Source organism: Ovis aries, chromosome 7, assembly GCF_016772045.2.
Source record: "Ovis aries strain OAR_USU_Benz2616 breed Rambouillet chromosome 7, ARS-UI_Ramb_v3.0, whole genome shotgun sequence".
Lineage (NCBI taxonomy): Eukaryota > Metazoa > Chordata > Mammalia > Artiodactyla > Bovidae > Ovis > Ovis aries.
The window spans coordinates 75727638-75748781 of record NC_056060.1 but is presented as its reverse complement, the minus strand read 5'-3'; the positions used below and the strand labels follow the sequence as shown (position 1 = coordinate 75748781).

At 37.2% G+C, this 21144-nt stretch overlaps 1 protein-coding gene across 16 annotated transcripts in view; it reads right to left on the bottom strand.

Moving 5' to 3' along the window:
- The window catches only part of FUT8 (fucosyltransferase 8), a 315633-nt gene that overhangs the window by 144447 nt on the left and 150042 nt on the right, over window positions 1-21144 (bottom strand). The window lies entirely within an intron of this gene.

The window sequence follows — 21144 nt, the reverse complement described above, 5'->3', positions numbered from 1 at the left end:
GTTACAAAGGAAGGAAAGGGTTAATATAAAACAGTCTATTAATGTTTTTAATACAGTGTCTAGTAACTCAGGGCAGGGGAGAAGAGTATGAATGTATGGATATTTAGACATGCATAGATATATTTAATATATACACAAACTTCATTCTCTTCAGGTTTGAACCTTGAAAGCAAAATGCTCTTTTTAGTTTGTTTGGTTCTCTAAATATAGAAGCTTAAACTATTATTAAATTAAGTCTGTTTTATCTTTGCACATTAATATACAGTATAATCCATAATTCAATTCAGCAAATACTTGCTTGTTTTCACTTACTAGACTAGTAAGAATGGCTGACTTTACTTTTCCAGGCTCCAGAATCACTGCTGATGGTGGTTGCAGCCATGAAATTAAAAGATACTTACTCCTTGGAAGGAAAGTTATGACCAACCTAGACAGCATATTAAAAAACAGAGACATTAGTTTGCCAACAAAGGTCTGTCTAGTCAAAGCTACGGTTTTTCCAGTGGTCATGTACGGATGTGAGAGTTGGACTAGAAAGAAAGCTGAGCGCCGAAGAATTGATGCTTTTGAACTGTGGTGTTGGAGAAGACTCTTGGGAGTCCCTTGGACTGCAAGGAGATCCAACCAGTCCATCCTAAAGGAGATCAGTTCTAGGTGTTCATTGGAAGGACTGATGTTGAAGCTGAAACTCCAATCCTTTGGCTACCTGATGTGAAGAGCTGACTCACTGGAAAAGACCCTGATGCTGGAAAAGACTGAGGGCAGGAGGAGAAGGGGACGTCAGGGGATGAGATGGTTGGATGGCATCACCGACTCGATGGACATAGGTTTGGGTGGACCCCAGGAGTTGGTGATGGACAGGGAGGCCTCGAGTGCTGTGGTTCATGGGGTCGCAAAGAGTCAGACACAACTGAGCAACTGAACTGAACTGAAGAATTATTCACGTAACTTAAGATTTCTTACTTCACTACAGATAATCACTTTACAAACAACTACAGGTGTAACAATTTTATACTCTAGTGGAACTAAAGTGGTCATTAAAAAAATGTATATAATTTATGATTTCTGCAAAACTTTTTATTTTAGATGAGTAGATCAGGCAAACATGCATCTGATGTAAAACAGAAGTTCTGCGTATACAAATGCTATTAGAAACATAACAGAAACAAGGTAAAAACCATAATTTACACAGGACTATTGCTACTAGTCAGTCTCTATACAACTATGCCATTTGGTCAGTAAAATACCTCAGTACGTAGTACATGTGGTGTATGTGTTTGTGTATACTGGTGTATGCTCAAACTTACACTCTAGGAATAGTGAGTTCACTCTTTATTAGGCAAATATCTCACTCTTTATTAGGGAATAAATACTTAAAGATATGCTTTGTTGTTGTTGAGAATTTTTACACATTCATCAGAGACAGCAGTCAGTAGTTTCCTGCTTTGCTTCATTTATCTGGCTTTGATATCAGGGTATTACTGACTTCACATAATGTGTTGGGAGTATCTGTTCTTCTCCAATATTTTGGCCTATACAGATATTAAGATGGCATTAGTAAATCCTTACATATCAATGACTGTTCTAATTGTAAATATACTGAATTCTTCAATCAAAAGATACAGAATGACTAGATTCAAGTTTCTTTTAAGCCTGCTAACAAAGTTTTACTCTTTAAGAATTACATTTTGTAGGGCTATGGATGCCACAGACAGTGATTCCTCTGAGGGATCTGGGCAAAGTCAACTGAAAACCTTCTGAAAAGGATTCGCCATTCTAGATGCCATTAAGAACATTCATGATTCATGGTGGTGGTGGTGGTTTAGTCGCTAAGTCGTGTCCGACTTGTGCAACCATGGACTATAGCCCTCCAGGTTCCTCTGTCCATGGGAAGAGGTCAAAATATCACCATCAACAGAAGCCTGGAAAAAGCTGATTCAAATCTTCATGGATGACTTTGAGGGGTTCAAGACTCCAATGGAAGAAGTCCCTGCAGATGTGGCAGAAATAGCAAGAGAACTACAATCAGAAGGGGAGCCTGAAGATGTGACTGAACTGCTGCAACCTCATGAAAAACCTGAATGGACGAGGAGTTGCTTCTTATGAATGAGTAAAGAGAGTGGTTTCCTGAGATGGAATCTACTTCTGGTGAAGATGCTACAAACTTCATTATTGTTTTATTTTAAAACTATCACAGTCACCTCAACCTTCCGCAACCACCACCTTGATCAGTCAGCAACCATCAATATTGAGGGAAGACTTTCTACCGGCAAAAAAGATTACAATTTGCTGAAGGTTCTGATGATGGTTAGGAGTTTTTAGAAATAAAGTACTTTTAAATTAAGGTATATACATATTTTTTAGATATAATGCTATTATATAATGGACCACCATATAGTATAAACTTTATAACTGGGAAACCAAAAAATTTGTGTGATTGCTTTACTGCATTATTTGCTTTCTTGTGGTGGTCTAGAATTGAACCTGAGATTCTTACGATATACCTATATATGCTGCCTACAAGAGACTCATTTCGGTTTTAGGGACACACACAGGCTCAAAGTAAAGAAATGGAAAGGACATTACATCTAAAGATTTAATGCAATACCCATCAAAATGTCAGTGATATTTTCCACAGAAGTAGCAAAAACAACCTGAGAAGTTGTACGGAACCACAAGATATCCTGAACAGCCAAAGCTAACCTAAGAAAGAAAAAAAAAAGTGGGAGGCATTACATTTCATGATTTCAAACTATGTTACAAAGCTATAGTTATCCCACAGCATGTGTTTGTATAAAAACAGACACATAGATAAATGGAAAAGAATCAAGAGCCCAGAAATAAACCCTTAAATATGCAGCCAACTAACATTTAAGAAGAGAGCCAAGAATACTCAATGAGGAGAGGGTAATTTCTTCAATAAATAGTGTTAGAAAACGGGATAGCCATATGCAGTGGGTTAATAGTCAAAAATAGATAACAAACTCATGAACTCGATAACAAAAATGAAAAGAATCTGATTTAAAAATGGGCAGAGGCACATGGAACTCTGCTCAATGTTATATGCCAGCCTGGATGGGAGGGGGATTTGGGAGAGAATGGATACATGTATAAGTATACCTGTTCACTTGAAACTACCACACATTGTTAATCGGCTATATCCCAATACAAAATGCTTTTGGTGTTAAAAAAAATAATTAAAAAAAATTAAGATTGAAAACAAATAAATAAAAATGGGTAGAGAAACTCAATAGACATTTTTCAAAACACATAAAAATTGACAAGTACATGAAAAAGTGCTCAACATCACTAATTATCATCTCAAAAACATGAAACCAATATCACCAAGAGATATCTGAATTCCCGTGTTCACCACAGCATTGTTCACAATACCCAAGACATGGAACCAACCTAAGTGTCTGTCAACAGATTAATGAATAAAGAACATGTGATTTATATACATACAATCAAATATTATTCAGCCATGATAAAATATGGAAATTCTACTATTTGTGACAACACAGATGAGCCTTGAAAGCATGGCTCCAGGATCAAATAGATCAGAGAAAAAGAGACAAATATTGTATGATCTCACTTATGTAAAGACTCTAAAAAAGTTGAACTCATAGTACAAAGAGTATATTGGTGGTTTCCAGGATCAAGGATAGGGGAGTGACGGTGAGGGAGTGGACGAAGGTGATCAAAGAGAATCAACTTCAAGTTATAAGATGAGTAAGTTTTGGGGATCTAATGTATAATATGATGGCTGTGATTAAGAATACTGTATTATATGTATACCTGAGAGCTAACAGAGTAGATTTTGAAAATCTTACAGTACACACACAGACACAAAAGATAACTATGTTGTGAGGTGATGAATGTGTAACTAACCTAATTATGGTAAAAAAAAATTTCACAATATATACATATACCAAATCATCACACTGAGGACTTCCCTGATGGTCAAGTGGTTAAGAATTCACCTTCCAATGCGGAGGAGGTGAGTTCAATCCCTGGTCAGGAAACTGAGACCCCACATGCCGTGGGACAATTAAGCCTGCACACAGCCACTGAGCCCACACACCACAACTAGGGAAAAGCCTGTGTGCCACAACAAAGACCCCACGTTCAACAACTAGGACCCAGTGCAGCCTTTCCCACTCCCCCAAAACTCATCTCGCTGCACATCTTAAATCTACACAATGATATGTGTCAACTGTAGGTCAGTAAAGCTGGGGAAAAGTTCATACTACCAGGGCTGTGATTGATATTAAAGTTCCTTAGCCAGCTCTGCTTCTAATCAAGGGCTTCCCAGGTGGTGCAGTGGTAACGAACCTGCCTGTCAACGCAGGAGACGCAGCTCTGATTCCTGGGTTGGGAAGATCTCATGGAGAAGGAAATGGCAACCCACTCCAATATTCTTGCCTGGAAAATCCCATGGACAGAGTAGTCTGGCAGGCTATACAGTCCATGGGGCTGCAGAGTTGGACATGACTGAGCATACATCCATGTCAGGTCATGCATTTACAATCAAAGGTAGTTTGTTATTAGGTAGGTGAGTGACTGAAGTTGCTCAGTCGTGTCCGACTCTTTGCAACCCCATGGACTATAGCCCACCAGGCTCCTCTGTCCATGGGATTCTCCAGGCAAGAATACTGGAGTGGGTTGCCATTTCCTTCTCCAGGAGATCTTCCCAACCCAGGGATCAAACTCGGGTCTCCTGCATTGTAGGCAGACGCTTTATCCTGAGCCACCAGGGAAGGGCAACCCACTCCAGTGTTCTTGCCTGGAGAATCCCAGTGACAGTGGAGCCTGGTGGGCTGCCATCTAAGGGGTTGCAGAGAGTTGGACACGACTGAAGCAACTTGGCAGCAGATACTATAAATATTATTTTACTGGTAAAATTAATTCAATATATATGAAAATGGGAACCTAGAAATGTTGCAGAAGAATTTTGCGAACAATTTTGTGAACAACATGTACAAACATAGTAACTCCAGTAGATCACAACCTTTGGAATTACATGTTAGGACTAGGTTTCAAAACCATATGTTGTCCAGGGGCTCATTCGGACATTCTCTAACATCTGAACAGAAAGTACACCAAAACATGTTATCAGAACGACTATCACAACGGCCTCAAGAGAGCCCTTCACAAAAGACACTATAAAAACAACTAAAGAAGACTAAGAGCATGCCCTCTGACAAAGTTACAGAACAGATTGTGACTGTTTTTGTACCCACTTACAAACATTTGTGTGTGGCAGGACTCGATCTGAGTCTTGCCAACACTGTAACATATTAAAGAGAGCAAAATTATGGGGGAGAGTTTTATCTTCCTCACTGACCTCTGCTTTTTGAAAGCTACCAATAGCGCTAAAGAAAAAAAAATCAACAAACTTCTATGCATGCGCGCGCGCGCGTGTGTGTGTGTGTGTATGTGTATGCATGCACGCACAGGCACAGTACATACCACTATCAGTATGTGGAGAAATGTACTATTCATAATGCTAAGAAGTACATTGATGATTGAGATACAGTGAAATGACTTTTGTATTCTTCTCAAGGATCAGAGTAAGGACTGATGCTAGGTTTGGCTCAAAAACTAATAAATCTCAGTTTGTACATATCTCCTTAAATGAAAAATAGTTTGTGTACAGTCTTCCAAAAAATGTGACACTGGGCCCAAATATAAGGATTATTATAGCATAACAAGAAATGAACCCAGATATGGCAAGATATTACCTAATGTGGACAACTGCAGTAGCAGTTTATGACTCTACCAGGAATTCTAAAGGGCTAAGGGAAGCTACATGTAGATGTGTTACATCTATTCCCACTCCATATGGTCATACCACTTCTAAAAAATTTATGTATCGTTGACCAAATAAATTTAGAACTTAAACCTACAGTATGTGGTTTCTTCCCACAGATTCTGTGACCCTCATTAAACACTGCAGTACTGTGATCATAGCAAACTGTGTCAAATGTGCCATCTGTATTTCTTTACACAAATTATAAACTATTACTACACTTAAGTTCAATAAACATGAAACACCATCACTATAGCTTACACAGGTGCATTTATATAACTAACAGATGTGACAGTTCTCTAATACTGGTATATGGACATCTTTGATCACATTTAACAATTATCAAAAATAATAGTAATAATAAATAGGATAGTTTTCATTATCTGTAGGCTAATAAAACACATTGTTCTGAAGATAATATTTAACAGAAGAGGAACATGAGAAGGTATTAAAAAATGACCAATAGGGAGTGCACTGAAAATTAGATACAAACTCCTAAATCCTCAGAAGATTCTGCTTTTACTTCTGACACTGACTTACAGAAAAATGACTAAGTCATTTTAGTTTCTGTACATAACATTTGGTAACAGATAATATTTTTGAAGTTTTATTGAATATAAATGAGAATTAACATTAAACTATACTTTTGAGTGTTCTTTTTGTCTTTATTGAAGATACAGTATTCTGTATTTATTAAGTGCACCCCGGCTTCTCTCCAAACATTATACTCTCTTATGCATTTCTGATGTACAATTATCTCCGCCAAGCAATCACATTTGCATACATTTTAAAAGAACAAAAAGACTGTATTAAGATCAAATTTATGCTATTTGAACCAGCAACAAGATAAGCATAGTGTGCCATTTTACACTCTACCACCTTCTAGCTACTGTAATTCGTAAGTTAAAATACATTGAAGACTTTTTTACATTCATTCTCTTTCAGACAGCTTTGTCTAGAGTCCTGATCAAGCTAAACAACCACTTTGTTTCATGATTTTACCTAAGTGAATTATAAAATGGTAATATGACATCTCAAAAACATTAAAAAAACTTCCCAGTGAAATAAAAGTACACCTAAAAAAAATGAGAGAAATAGCTCAGGAAAGTTTTTTCCCCTGTACACTGTTTATAGCAGATTATGCATCATCTATAAATGAAGTAACACTGAAACTGATGAATCACTATGGCCATATTTTGTATTATTATTTACCTTTAATTATCAGTAATATGTGTTTGAAACCATTATCAGTTCATTAATACTAACATAAAAGAATAAAAGATTAAAAAAACATTTAATCAAGGACCCTAAATTCAAATATCCAAACATCATAAAATATTTAATGCACACTCACTTTGTCTATCAGAGAAGGCAATGGCATCCCACTCCAGTACTCTTGCCTGGAAAATCCCATGGACAGAGGAGCCTGGTAGGCTACAGTCCATGGGGTCGCTAAGAGTCAGACATGACTGAGAGACTTCACTTTCTCTTTTCACCTTCATGCATTGGAGAAAGAAATGGCAATCCACTCCAGTGTTCTTGCCTGGAGAATCCCAGGGATGGGGGAGCCTGGTGGGCTGCTGTCTATGGGGTCGCACAGAGTCGGACACAACTGAAGCAACTTAGCAGCAGCAGCACTTTGTCTATATGACAAAACTAACACACAAAGTTTAAATAACTTCATCTTGGTTATTTAAGATTTTTATATCTTTATTCATGTGACACCTTTCTCAAAGAACAGTCCAATCTTCCCTAAATGCCTGAGTAGTTATAATGAATAATTAAAATTTCTATATTTTAAATAAAGCTCATGGTCAGTTCAGTTCAGTTCAATTGCTCAGTTGTGTCTGACTCTTTGCGACCCCATGGACTATAGCATGCCAGGCTTCCTTGTCCATCACCAACTTTCAGAGCTTGCTCAAACTCATGTCCATCACGTCAGTGATGCCATCCAACCATCTCATCCTCTGTCATCCCCTTCTCCCCCTGCCTTCAATCTTTCCCAGCATCAGGGTCTTTTCAAATGCATTAGTTCTTCGCATCACGTGGCCAAAGTACTGGAGTTTCAGCTTCAGCATCAGTCTTTCCAATGAATAGTTAGGATTTTAATATCTTTATTGATGTGACACCTTTCTCAAAGAATGGTGCAGTCTTCCGTAAAGGCCTTTCTGAGTACTTACAATGAATAATTAAAATTTATGTATTTTAAATAAAGCTCATGGTGGGCAAATATAATTCCCACATATAAAAGCAAAAATCATCTTTTAAAAATTCATATAATTCAGTTATAAAAGCCAAATCCTAAGGAACAAAACCTATTCTATACTCCTTCATGACCTAGTATATTATGCAATTATTTTGTCTCTGTAAAGACTTACAAATTTATTGAATATGATCATCTATCCCAATCAACCTTCTCTACTTTTGTATTCTAGGCCAAAAGAAGTCAACTGATTTTCTCAGGGTAAACAGTCACTCTGAGGAACATGTACATTTAATGAAATCTAATGTGTTATGCTAAACATTTAATATGAATTTTTTTCCTGTCTATTAAAGAGAAACAAGTATTCTGAGTTCTAGAAAAGTATTTAAATTATGTGTTTTTTTAAATTATCAACTATCATTAGCTAAAGAGCTATTTATTGACAAACTACTAATAGAAAGGAGTTCTTCCAGATATGCTTTAAAATCTCCTTTAAAACTATTCCCACACTTGCTTCTCTCCAAGCCTATGATGACTGTGGGTTACCTGAAATAAACACACAAATTTTGCCTTGTGCAACACATTTTCTGGCAATCACTTCTATATAGATTATTCCCACAGGTATCTTTCTCTCTCATCCTGACTTTTTTCCTGACTTCTAGATTAACTTTCCGACCTTCTACTGGATAGGTTTAGAAACCACATCAAGCTCAATCTATCTAGATTTCATCTTGATCTCTTTCTCCTAAGAGATACACTATATTGGTCAATGAAGTAGAGATCACTGATATTAGTAAAAAAAAAAAAAAAAAAAAAAAACCAACTTCCAACCTGCCCAAAATCCTACTTTCCTTTACCACACAACAGGGGGTACAATGGGAGGAAAAATTAAAAATAAATCAAGGAAAACCTGAACAATCAGACCTTAAAATGGGCAAGAAACAGAACAGCTCTAGGGACCTAAATATAGGAACTAATGGAAATCTCTTTATAGCAGCTGTATTAAGATAAATGAATTCCAACAATTTTCAATCTAGGTAGTTTTCGTTTCAGGTAGAATATAATAGTTAATGGCAAACCCTGCTCTACTCATGGACTGTCGGCTCGACAGACGACTCCATCCATGGAATTCTCCAGGCAAGAATACTGGAGTATGTAGCCATTCCCTTTTCCTGGAGATCTTCCCAACCCAAGATCAAACCCAGGTCTGCACTGCAGGCAGATTCTTTACTGTCTGAGCAACCAGGGAAACCCTGTTGTAATAAAAACAATAAAAATAATTTGAAAACAAGTAACTTGAAAATATAACCCATTTAAAGCCACTAGAGAGGTATTTTTAAATGCAGGATTAAATTAACTAACAGTCCAGAGAACAGCATTGTATAACTAGCCCATGTTTTTACCTAGGGAGCACTTACTGATTCTAGCTATGACATGAGGTACAGGTGTAGATTCTACAAAAGATTTTGAAACTTTGGGAACTATAGGAACAACAAATTTATAGCCAGTTTGTCCATGGTACAGTAGCTTAATTTGAAGGGATGCTTGTTGTTGTTCAGTAAATAAGTCTTGTCCGACTCTTTGCGACCCCACAAACTGCAGCACACCAGGCTTCCCTACCTAATCACTACCTCCCGAGGTTACTCAAATTCATGTTCATTGAGTCAGAGATGCCATCCAACCATCTCACCATCTGTTGCTCTCTTCTCTTGCCCTCAATCTTTCCCAGCATCAGCGTCTTTTCAAATGAGTCAGCTCTTTGAATCAGGTAGCTAACGTACTGGAGTTTCAGCTTCAGCAGGTGGTTCCAATGAATGTTCCAGGTTGATTTCATTTAGGATTGACTGGTTTGATCTCCTTGCAGTCCAAGGGACTCTCAAGAGTCTTCTCCAACACCACAGTTCAAAAGCATCAATTTTTTAGTGCTCAGTCTCCTTTACAGTTCAACTCTCACATATGCATGACTACTGGAAAAATCATAGCTTTAGATTATATGGACCTTTGTCAGCAAAGTAATGTCTCTGCTTTTTAACACACTGTCTAGAAGGAAATGGCAACCCACTCCAGTGTTCTCGCCTGGAGAATCCCAGGGACAGGGGAGCCTGGTGGGCTGCCATCTATGGGGTCGCACAGAGTCAGACACGACTGAAGTGACTTAGCAGTAGCAGGTTGTCATAGGTATTCTTCCAAGGAGCAACACTCTTTTAATTCATGGCTGCAGTCACTGTCCACATTGATTCTAGAGTCCAAGAAAATGAAATCTGACACTGTTTCCACATTTTCCCCATTTGCCATGAAGTGACAGAACCAGATGCCACAATCTTAGTTTTGTGAATGCTGAGTTTTAGGTCAGCTTTTTCACTCTCCTCTCTCACCTTTATCAAGAGGCTCTTTAGTTCCTCTTCACTTTCTACCATTAAAGTGGTATCATCTGCATGTTTGAGATTGTTGATATTTCTCCTGGTAATCTTGATTCCAGCTCGTGATTCATCCAGCCCAGCATTTCACATGATGTACTCTTCATATATGTTAAATAAGCAGGGTGACAATATACAGTCTTGACGTACTCCTTTCCCAATTTTCAACCAGTCCATTGTTTCATGTCCAGTTCTAACTACTGCTTCTTGTCCTGCATACAGGATTCTCAGGAGGCAGGTAAGGTGGTCTGGTAATGCCATCTCATTAAGAATATTCCACAGTTCGTTGTGATTCACACAATCAAAGGCTTTAGCATAGTCAATGAAGCAGAAGTAGATTTTCTTTTGGAATTCCCTTGCTTTTTTTATGATCCAGTGGATGTTGGCAATTTGATTTTTGGTTCTTCTGCCTTTTCTAAACTCAGCTTATACATCTGGAAGTTCTCAGTTCACGTACAATTGAAGCCTAACTTGAAGGATTTTGAGGATAATCTCGCTGGCATGTGAAATGGATGCAACTGTATGATAATTTGAACATTCTTTGGCATTGTCTTTCTTTGGGACTGGAATGAAAACTGACCTTATCCAGTCCTGTGGCCACTGCTGAGTTTTCCAAATTTGCTGGCATATTGAGTGTAGCACTTTTACAGTATCATCTTTTAGGATTTGAAATAGCTCAGCTGGAATTCCATCATCTCCACTAGTTTTGTTTGTAGTAATGCTTCCTAAGGCCCAACTGACTGCATATCACAGGATGTCTGGCTTAGACGAGTGATCATACCATCGTTGTTATCTGGGTCATTTAAAATCTTTTTTGTATAGTTCTATGTATTCTTGCCACCTCTTCTTAATCTCATCTGCTTTTGTTAGATAGGTCCTTGCAGTTTCTGTCCTTTTTTGTGCCCATCTTTTCATGAAATGTTCCCTTGGTATCTCCAATTTTCTTGAAGAGATCTCTAGTCTTTCCCATTCTATTGCTTTCCTCTATTTCTTTGTATTATTCACTTAAGAAAGCTTTCTTATCTCTCCTTGCTATTCTCTGTGACTCTGCATTCAGTTGGGAATATCTTTCCCTTTCTCCTTTGCCATTCATGTCTCTTTTCTCAGCTCTTTGTAAGACCTACTAAGACAACCACTTTGTCTTCTTGCATTTCTTCTCCTTGGAGATCGTTTTGGTCACCACTTTCTGTACAATGTTATGAACCTCCGGCCATAGTTTTTCAGGCACTCTTATCAGATCTAGTCCCTTGAATCCATTCATTACTTCCACTGTATAATCACTAGGGGTTTGATTTAGGTTATAGCTGAATAGATTAGTGGTTTTCCCTACTTTCTTCAATTTGAGCCTGAATTTTGCAATAAGGAGCTGATGATCTGAGCCATAGTCAGTTCCAGGTCTTGTTTTTGCTGACTGTAAAGAGCTTCTTCATCTTCGGCTGCAAAGAATATAATCAATCTGATTTCAGTACTGACCTTCTGGTGATGTCCATGTGTAAAATCACCTCTTGTGTTGTTGAAAGACAGTGTTTGCTGACCAATGGTCATGGGATGCTAGACAGAAATTTTAAGACAGACTAAAATTTTTCAGCCCTGGATATTACAAGACAAAGTCCTATTTGAGACCTACCTTAAAGTCATAGGTTTTTTTTTCAGTGTTTGTTATATTTATATGATACATGGTTTAAGACGCAAATGAGAAAGACTAAACACATCCAAAAGGCAGACTAAATTTCCCACCGTATTTAAGTCCTGAAAGAAATCCATCAAGTCCTCAATTAAAAAGCATGAAAGATTTACGCCTAAGGCAATGGCAGCCCACTTCAGTACTCTTGCCTGGAAAATCCCATGGACGGAGGAGCCTGGTAGGCTGCAGTCCATGAGGTCGCTAAGTGTCGGCCACGACTGAGTGACTTCACTTTCACTTTTCACTTTCATGCACTGGAGAAGGAAATGGCAACCCACTCCAGTGTTCTTGCCTGGAGAATCCCAGGGATGGGGGAGCCGGTGGGCTGCCGTCTCTGGGGTCGCACAGAGTTGGACACGATTGAAGCAACCCAGCAGCAGCAACAAGCAAGAAAAAGAAGTGGACTAAGTATTACTAAAACCATAATTTAGCCATGACCCAGCTCAATCCCTAATTGTACCAGATGAAATAATAGTCCCAGAAATAATATATCCATATCAGAGGGACGTTTCCATAATTTCCAAACTGCTTTTAGACAACATATTTTCAAAATATTTTGTCACACTATCTAACAAAAATAAAGATCCTCTGAAGTGGGAAATGGCAACCCACACCAGTATTCTTAAAACGAGGAAAAAAAAAAAAATCCTGGACATGTTAAGAGGAAAAAAATCTGACCAATAATCAATAGGAAAAGATGAAGAAAAGACAATCCAGATATCATCCAGGTATTAGTAGACAATATAATAGCTATGTTAGAATAATGACTTAAAGAAATTATTTTAAAAACATGGACAATATTGATGAAAAATAGAAAATTTACAAAGAATTTTGAAATCATAGAAAAGAATGAACTAGATATTTTGGAATCAAAATACATAAAAAATTACTAATTGGGTGTGCTTAACATCAGAATGAGTGCAGAAGACAGATTAAATAAATTGGAGGACAGTTCAAAACAAAACACATAAAATCAAGTACAAAAACAAATTAGATTGTGAAAGACACATAAAAGGCATGTGAAACACCGTAAAAGGAAATGTACTAACACGTATAATTGGAGTTTCAAGAGAAAAGAGAAAGAATAGTCCAGAAGCAGTATTTAAAGAGGTAATAGCTGAGGATTTTCTAAAACCTACGATTTATCAAATCTCAGAATTGAGCTCAGTGAATTTCAAACTAGATAAAAACAAAGTCATATCTGGGCATCATGGTCAACTTGTATAACACCAAGACAAAAATTAAAATACAAAAGTAGCCAAAGAAAAAGATAAACTTCAAGTAAAACTGCTAACTTCTCAACAAAAACTATGTAAGTTAGAAAACAATAGAATGACATGTTAAAAGTGCTAAAAAAATTAAATTCTAATGTGCCAAATTAAATTCTATACAAGCAAACATTATCTCAACACAACATATGTTTTAAAAGTTTTCAGAAAAAGAAAATAAAAAAACATTTATTGCCATCATATTTGCACTACCAAAAATACTAAAGGATATTCTCTAGACTGAGGGGAAATGATCAGCATGGAAGAAATAAACTGCAGGAAGGAGTAAACAACATTAGAAAGAATAAATATGTAGTCAATTATAGAGCAATATGATTAATTTGGGGCTCCCTGGTGGCTCAGAGGTTAAAGCATCTGCCTGGAATGCAGGAGACTGGGGTTCGATCCCTGGGTTGGGACGATCCCCTGGAGAAGGGAATGGCAACCCGCTCCAGTACTCTTGCCTGGAGAATCCCATGGAGGGAGGAGCCTGGTAGGCTACAGTCCATGAAGTCGCAAAGAATTGGACACGACTGAGCAACTTCACTTCACTTCATGATTAATTTAAATCAAAATTATAATAACGTAATGCGCACTTTGTAACAGACAGTGGGTTAAAATACAGTCCTAAATACCTAGCAAGTTAAAAAGAAAAATCACAAAAGAAATTTGAAACTATTTTTGACTGAATATCAATTAAAGTAAGTCACTGACAGAATTGTCAAGATGCAACTGTGCTCTCTACAGCTGTGATTAGTTGATTAGTGTGAAATTTATAGCTCTCCAGGCATATGTTAGGAAAAAAGCAAGGCTTAAAATCAATAATATAAAAATTCTTTCTGAAAAAGCTTTAAACAGAAAGAAAGAAAGAAAAAAAACCTCCAAAGATACTACAAGAAGGAAATAAACAAACTAAGAATAGAAATCAACAAAATACAAACATACAATAGGGGGGAAAAAAACCAGGAGAAGTTCTTTGAAAAAATAAATAAAATCAATAAACTGTTTGCAAGTTAAAAGGGGAAAATATAAACAAATCAAGAATGAAAAAGGAAAAAGTACTACAGATATTATAGGTATAAAGTAGAAAAGTAAAAAGGAATTATAAACAGCTTTATGCTAATACATTTGAAAATCTTGATAAAATGGACCACTTTTTGAAAAATCCATTTTCCAAAACTGACATTAAAAAAAAAAGAAAATATGCATGGTCCAATTTCTATTAAAAAAGAAAAACAAATTTTTTTTTTAGAATCTGAAGCCTTCCCACATGTCTCCTGTCTCTACGAAAACCAACCTATGTTTCTCCCCCCACTCACCCAAAATAAAGACTTCAGGCCCAGACAGCTTCACTGGTGAAATTGTAACAAAGATATAAAATAGAATGGATTCCAATTTTATACAAACACTTTCTGAGAATAAAATTTTTCTGTATAACCTTAAAACTAAAACCCTAAAGACACTGTAAGAAGGAAATATTACAGGTAAGCATGTCTTGTTAACATAGCAAACAATCCACTAGCAAATTTAATACAGCTATATATGAAAAGGTTAATACAAATTCCAGGGAGAAAGCATCTGATTGTTAGACTGAGAAGACTAGGAATATTGACTAAAAATCTCACTAAGATATTCTAACATAGGAAAGGAATATTTTCCATATGGAAAAGTAAGACATTCTTGATAGCACAAGGAATAATGGATGGAAGACTGCAAAAATAAAAGTTAACAAAAAAAGGTGGGGGGCAGGTTATAGCTAGATGCTCTATACACTCCAATCTATTCACTTGCTGTAAGAATAGAATCAGTACGCTCTTCTAATGAAAAGACCCTTGCTCCTTGGCAAAAAAGCTATGACAAACCTAGACAGCAGATTCTAAAGCAGAGACATCACTTTTCTGACAAAGGTCCATATAGTCAAATCTATGGTTTTTCTAGTAGTCATGTATGGATGTGAAAGTTGGACCATAAAGAAGGATGAGCACTTAAGAATTCATGCTTTGGGACTGTGGTGCTGGAGAAGACTCTTGAGAGTCCCCTGGACAGCAAGGAGATCAAACCAGTCAATCCTAAAGGAAATCAATCCTTTATTCATTGGAAGGGACTGATGCTAAGGCTGAAGCTCCAATACTTTGGCTACCTGATGCATAAAGCTGACTCATTGAAAAAGACTCTGATGCTGGGAAAGACTGAAGGCGTGAGGAGAAGGGGATGACAGAGGATGAGTGGTTGGATGGCATCACCGACTCGATGAACATGAGTTTGAGCAAATTCTGGGAGATGGTTGACAGACAGGGAAGCCTGGCATGCTACAGTCTATGGGGTCACAAAGAGTCATACACGACTGAGTGACTCAATACAAGTACACTCTTTACAAATGAGACAAGCATTTATGGAGAAGGTTGCCTACAGCAAATCCTCTAAACAACCAGCAGGAACAAAGGCATCTCCAATTTCTAATATCAGTTTCGCAAACTGAAGTAAGGTATGACCTACGAAAAACTGCATCAGTTTCCTTCCTACCCATGGCAGTGTTTCATACTTTTGTTGTATCAGACAAATTTTTCCACTGGAAGATTCATGATTTGGCTCTAATCCAACTGAGGAGACTAGCATGTAGCTCAGAAACACAGATAATCATAAGTTAATTATATCTTCATGTAAAATTTAGCTTATAGCTAATGTCTAAATTCCAGAAGAAATCTTTTCTTTCCTAGACCAAAAAAAAAAAAAAAAAAGGCTACAAATTCACACTGAATTTTTAAAATTATGCTCCCCAAAATAAATGGAACTAGAATAAGGAATTAAGAGGAAAGCTTTCAATTAAGCACTCCTTAAATTTTACAAGTTCTGTCCAGTTCTGACATCTGTCAATGAGGTTCACTGCTCACGGAGTTTCAGAACAAGTTTCAGTAATTTTCCAGGTGTTTTCTGCTAATTTCTACTCTGAGAGGCAGAATGGCAGGTTCAAATCCTAAGAAGCAAAGATTCTGTAAACTGATAGCAACTTCACATTAGTAAAAGTTGAAACAAGACAAATATGAAATTTGAAAAGGCATTCCTGTAGGGTGGCATGCTAAAAAGCAATGACTTCTAAGCTTTTAAAGAAGGATATTACATGTATACTCAAGATGCTGGCAATCAACAAGTAAGAAAAGGATGACTGGGGAAAGCCAGATAAAAGCATGGAGGAAACATGGGAAAATAAGCAGATGTACCTTGGTACCAAAGCCATGCAATTCAATCATTAATTAAGGTCAGCAACACCTCGTCTAGATTAATACTGTATTTCCCAATTAATTTCACTCCAGTCAAGTACATGGCCGAATCTACCTGAAAATCTAAATCTTCCTCAACCATTTTCACAGTGATACGCCTCTGCTGAAAAACCAGTTATGATTTCTTGTTATCTATCAACCAAGGCTAAACTCTGGCTGTTCAAGACCACTACAATGTGACCCAATTTATTCAACATTATATCTAGAGATGAGAACTGTGGGTCAAAATGGCTACAAATTCTTTGCAGTTCCTACTTCTATTCCCTGCATGTGGAAAGTCCCTTTGACTTGCAAAGATTAACAAAATGTGGCAGAAGTGATACTGTGTAACTGTTCATGCTTGGCCTCAACAGGATTTGCAGTTTCTACTTTTGCCTGCTTAGAACACTGCAAGGTAAGAAACCAGGGCTATCCTTCTAGAGAAGCCAGATAGAGGGGAACCAGCTGACGGTCCCTTAATCACCAAACATGAGTCAGGTCATCAGACTGCCCAGTCACAATGAAGCTACCAGATGGCTACAACCACATCAGTGACCAGTCCAGCTGAGGCCAACTGAAACAGAATAATCAGAAGCAAATAAATGTTTATTGGTTAATGCTACTATGTTTTTATTTTATATCTATGCATATATATATATAATCCATTTTGTTATATATGATACCCCAGTTTTTAAAAAGAATTCAATAAGAAAACAAATAACTCAATTTATAAATAAGCAACAAATCTGAGTAGATACTTCACCAAAGCACATATATGAATAGGAAATAAGCACATAAAAAAAATGCTCACCGTCATTAATCATTACAGAAATGCAAACTGAAACTATAGGAGATGACACTACAGATCTATTAAAACACCTAAAGTAAAAACACCTGACAACAGCATGTGCTAGCAAAGGAGAGAGCTGTAACTCTCAAGCACTGCTGGTGGAAATAAAAAATAGTTCAAGTACTCTGGAGAACATTTGGGTAGCCTCTTATATAAAGTTAAAATGCACTTACACATGACCCAGCAATTCCACTCCCAGGTATTTACCCAAGAGAAACAAAAACTCACACGCAGAAACTCAGGACAAATGCTTTTAACAGCATCATTCATAATAGCCCCGCAAATGGAAATATTAACATCTTTCAACTGGTGAATGCATTTAAAGACAACAACAACACTGACACAAACATACTATGGAATACTGCTCAAAAACGAACTATCAGTACACAAAGCAGCACTGATGAATCTCAAATATACCATGCTAAATGAAAAAGAAAAGACTTACAGGCTACCTACTGCATGATTCTAGTTATATGACATTTTGGAACAGAAAAGAAACACAGAATAGAAAACAGATCAGTAGATGCCAGGGACAGAAGGTAGAATATAATTTTAACTACAAAAGGGAACAACAGAATTCTGGAGTGAGACAGAATTCTATAATTTGATTGTGGTGCTGGTTACATGACTGTAAGAATCTGTCAAAATTCATAGACATTTATGCTAAAAGGAGTGAATTTTACCATATAGGAATTATTCATCAACAATTCAGAATTAAATATACATATAGATACACACAGAAATACACACAGCATGATGCTTTTGAACTATGGTATTGGAGAAGACTCTTGAGAGTCCCTTGGACTACAAGGGGATCAAATCAAGTCAATCCTAAAGGAAATAAACCCTGAATATTCACTGGAAGAACTGATGCTGAACATGAAGTTTCAATACTTTGGCTACCTGATGTGAAGCGCCAAGTCATTGAAAAAGACTCTGATGCTGAGAAAGACTGAAGGCAACAGGAGAAGCAGGTGGCAGAAAATGAGATGGTTGGACAGCATTATTGATTCAATGGACATGAATTTGAGCAAACTCTGGGAGACAGTGGAAGACAGAAGAGCCTGGCATGCTTGCAAAGAGTCAGATATGACTTAGCGACTGGAAAACAACAACATACAGCAACCTCCCCAGGTTGATCTAAAACACTTGTATCCCTCAGAGTAATGATCTTCAAATTATTTTCCTTAATTTGTAGTCCTATCAATAAGATTAGCAAACACAAGCTAGAGGGCTGGGCAATTGCTTTTAAAAAATGACTGTCCTGAATGTTTAAGTAAATCAGACTTCTGACTTACTTTCCAATTTCAAGCCATATACTGTATCTAAAAGAAATAACCTAACTTTACAAGACATCTGAATTAGGTGGTTCCAGTGATAAAGAATCCGCCTGCCAATGTAGGAGACACAGGAGATGCAGATTTGATACCTGGGTCAGGAAGATCCCCTGGAGGAGGAAATGGCAACCTACTCCAGTATTCTTGCAGGGATAATCCCACGGACAAAGGAGCCTGGTGGGCTATGCAGTCCATAGAGTTGCAAACAGTCTGACACGACTGAGCATGCACGCATGCAGGCTTCTGGGTTACTTTCTAATTCCAATCCACATACCATATCTCAAAAAAATAATCTAACTTTATAGACATCTGAATTAATTCTACACAGTCTACCTTCCGAACATATTTTCTCATTAAAAAACGACACAGAAAACTGAGTATGAAATATTACAATAAAGGGAGAAAAAGAAACCAATGCCCACTAGCACCTCTACCGCTCTTCCTTTGGTATCAGGGACTTTAAAATAAAATCTCTTTGGAGAAAACACAAATGGTCCTATCAATAAAGTTGATGGAAAGGCCTGAGGAAGTTTTCTTCCCTAATTAATTACATTTCTTAAAATTATTTGTGTGTGTCTATACAGGCTCATTTGCTCCATCTGTGCTTTCAGATTGTATATATGCTCTATAACATGACATATTAAATGTCTATACTCTTAGAAGTTGTCTCTACATCTGAGAAGCTGAGAACTTAATTCTTCAGAAACATGAAAGACTACAAAGAAAGTGACTTAAGAAACTCAAAGATTATTTTTCAGAAGGAATAACTCATATTAAGGCAAGTTTTCCTTCATGCAATAGAAACAAATATTAGATTGGCCAAAAAGTTCATTCAGGATGTTTCCATGACATCTTAAAGAAAATCCTGAACAAACTTTTTGGCCAACCTAATGCCTGGCAGTTAGAAATAAGCCAACTGAAGTACCAGTACTTAAGTTGAAATTAGGGGGAAAATTGGCAATTTTTTATAAGCCTAAATTAAGAGGCAACTCTTTTTTCAAGGAGCAAAATTCCTATAATGTAGAATAAGATCTTACTACAAGGATTCTCCAAAATTAACTACTCTTGCTGATTTGCTACATGAGATGTTTAGTTGAGATTTCTGAATCATTTACTTCTCACTGGTTTCTACCCAAGAGTGAAAGTGCAAGTCACTCAGTTAGTCCATGGAATTCTCCAGGCCAGAATACTGGAATGGGTAGCTGTTCCATTCTCCAGGGTATCTTCCCAACCCAGGGATGGAACCCAAGTTTCACGCATTGCAGGCAGATTCTTTACCAGCTGAGCCACAAGGGAAGCCCCTCTATTCAGAGAGGCAAAACAATCCACCAGTTCCCTGGCTGTCCACTCAAACTGCCAGGATTCAAAGTGCCATCATTTGTGAAAACTGTAATCTTGGGAAAAATTAAATCACTTAATATTCTGTTGATTCCTTATCTGTAAAATGGTTATAAAATCAGAACCAGCATTCCATCAAAAAGTTGCCGAATTCAATGAGATAATCCATATAAAGTCCTTGGCATAGTACTTGGCACAAAATAAACTCTCAACAAATGACAGCTATTGTTACCATCTTCTAATTATCAATCTTTGGTTCCCATAACAAACGAGTTAGACTCTACTGAAAGACCATCCTTTCCATGATCCTCCCTGGCTCTTCTCAACAAGGAAATAAAATGATACACAAATTTCAAAAAGCTATCTGTCTGCTTTCTAATTCCTGATTACTTTGTACTTTGCTGATTGGTACTACTCCTACAAATAATAGGGATGATGTTTCATTCATTGTTGTAAAACTCATTTAACACATATCCCAGCTTTCCAAAGAACATAAAGAGATCAAAAATAATATCAGGGTGAAGAAAAGTTATGGAACTAAACAAAAGGAAAGAACTGAGTTCTAAGTAAAGAGTGAAGGGCAGTGAGGCACCAAGGGTAGATGATGCTGCCACCTACATTTCCTCATAGAATGTAGAAATGGAGAAGGCTGTAGAAATGGAGAAGGCTCCTCAGCCTCCACAGCATCACTCTCTCAGTTCTCTTTCTCCAATTACTCTGAAGGCTCCATGCACAACAGAACGCTTCCACTTTCAACTCCTCAGTTTATTTGTTTCTCAAAAAAGAAATGACTTAGTATTCTTTTTCTCTACACTACTTCCCTTAGAGCCAATTACCACCTATAGATGAGTCTCAATTTTTCATCTTCTCAAATCTTCGACTGCTGTCTTGAGAGACAGCAAGCATTAACTATACAATCACTTTCACATTTAAGTATGAGGAATGAGAAGATACTAAAGAACTTCTAAATTCAATAAC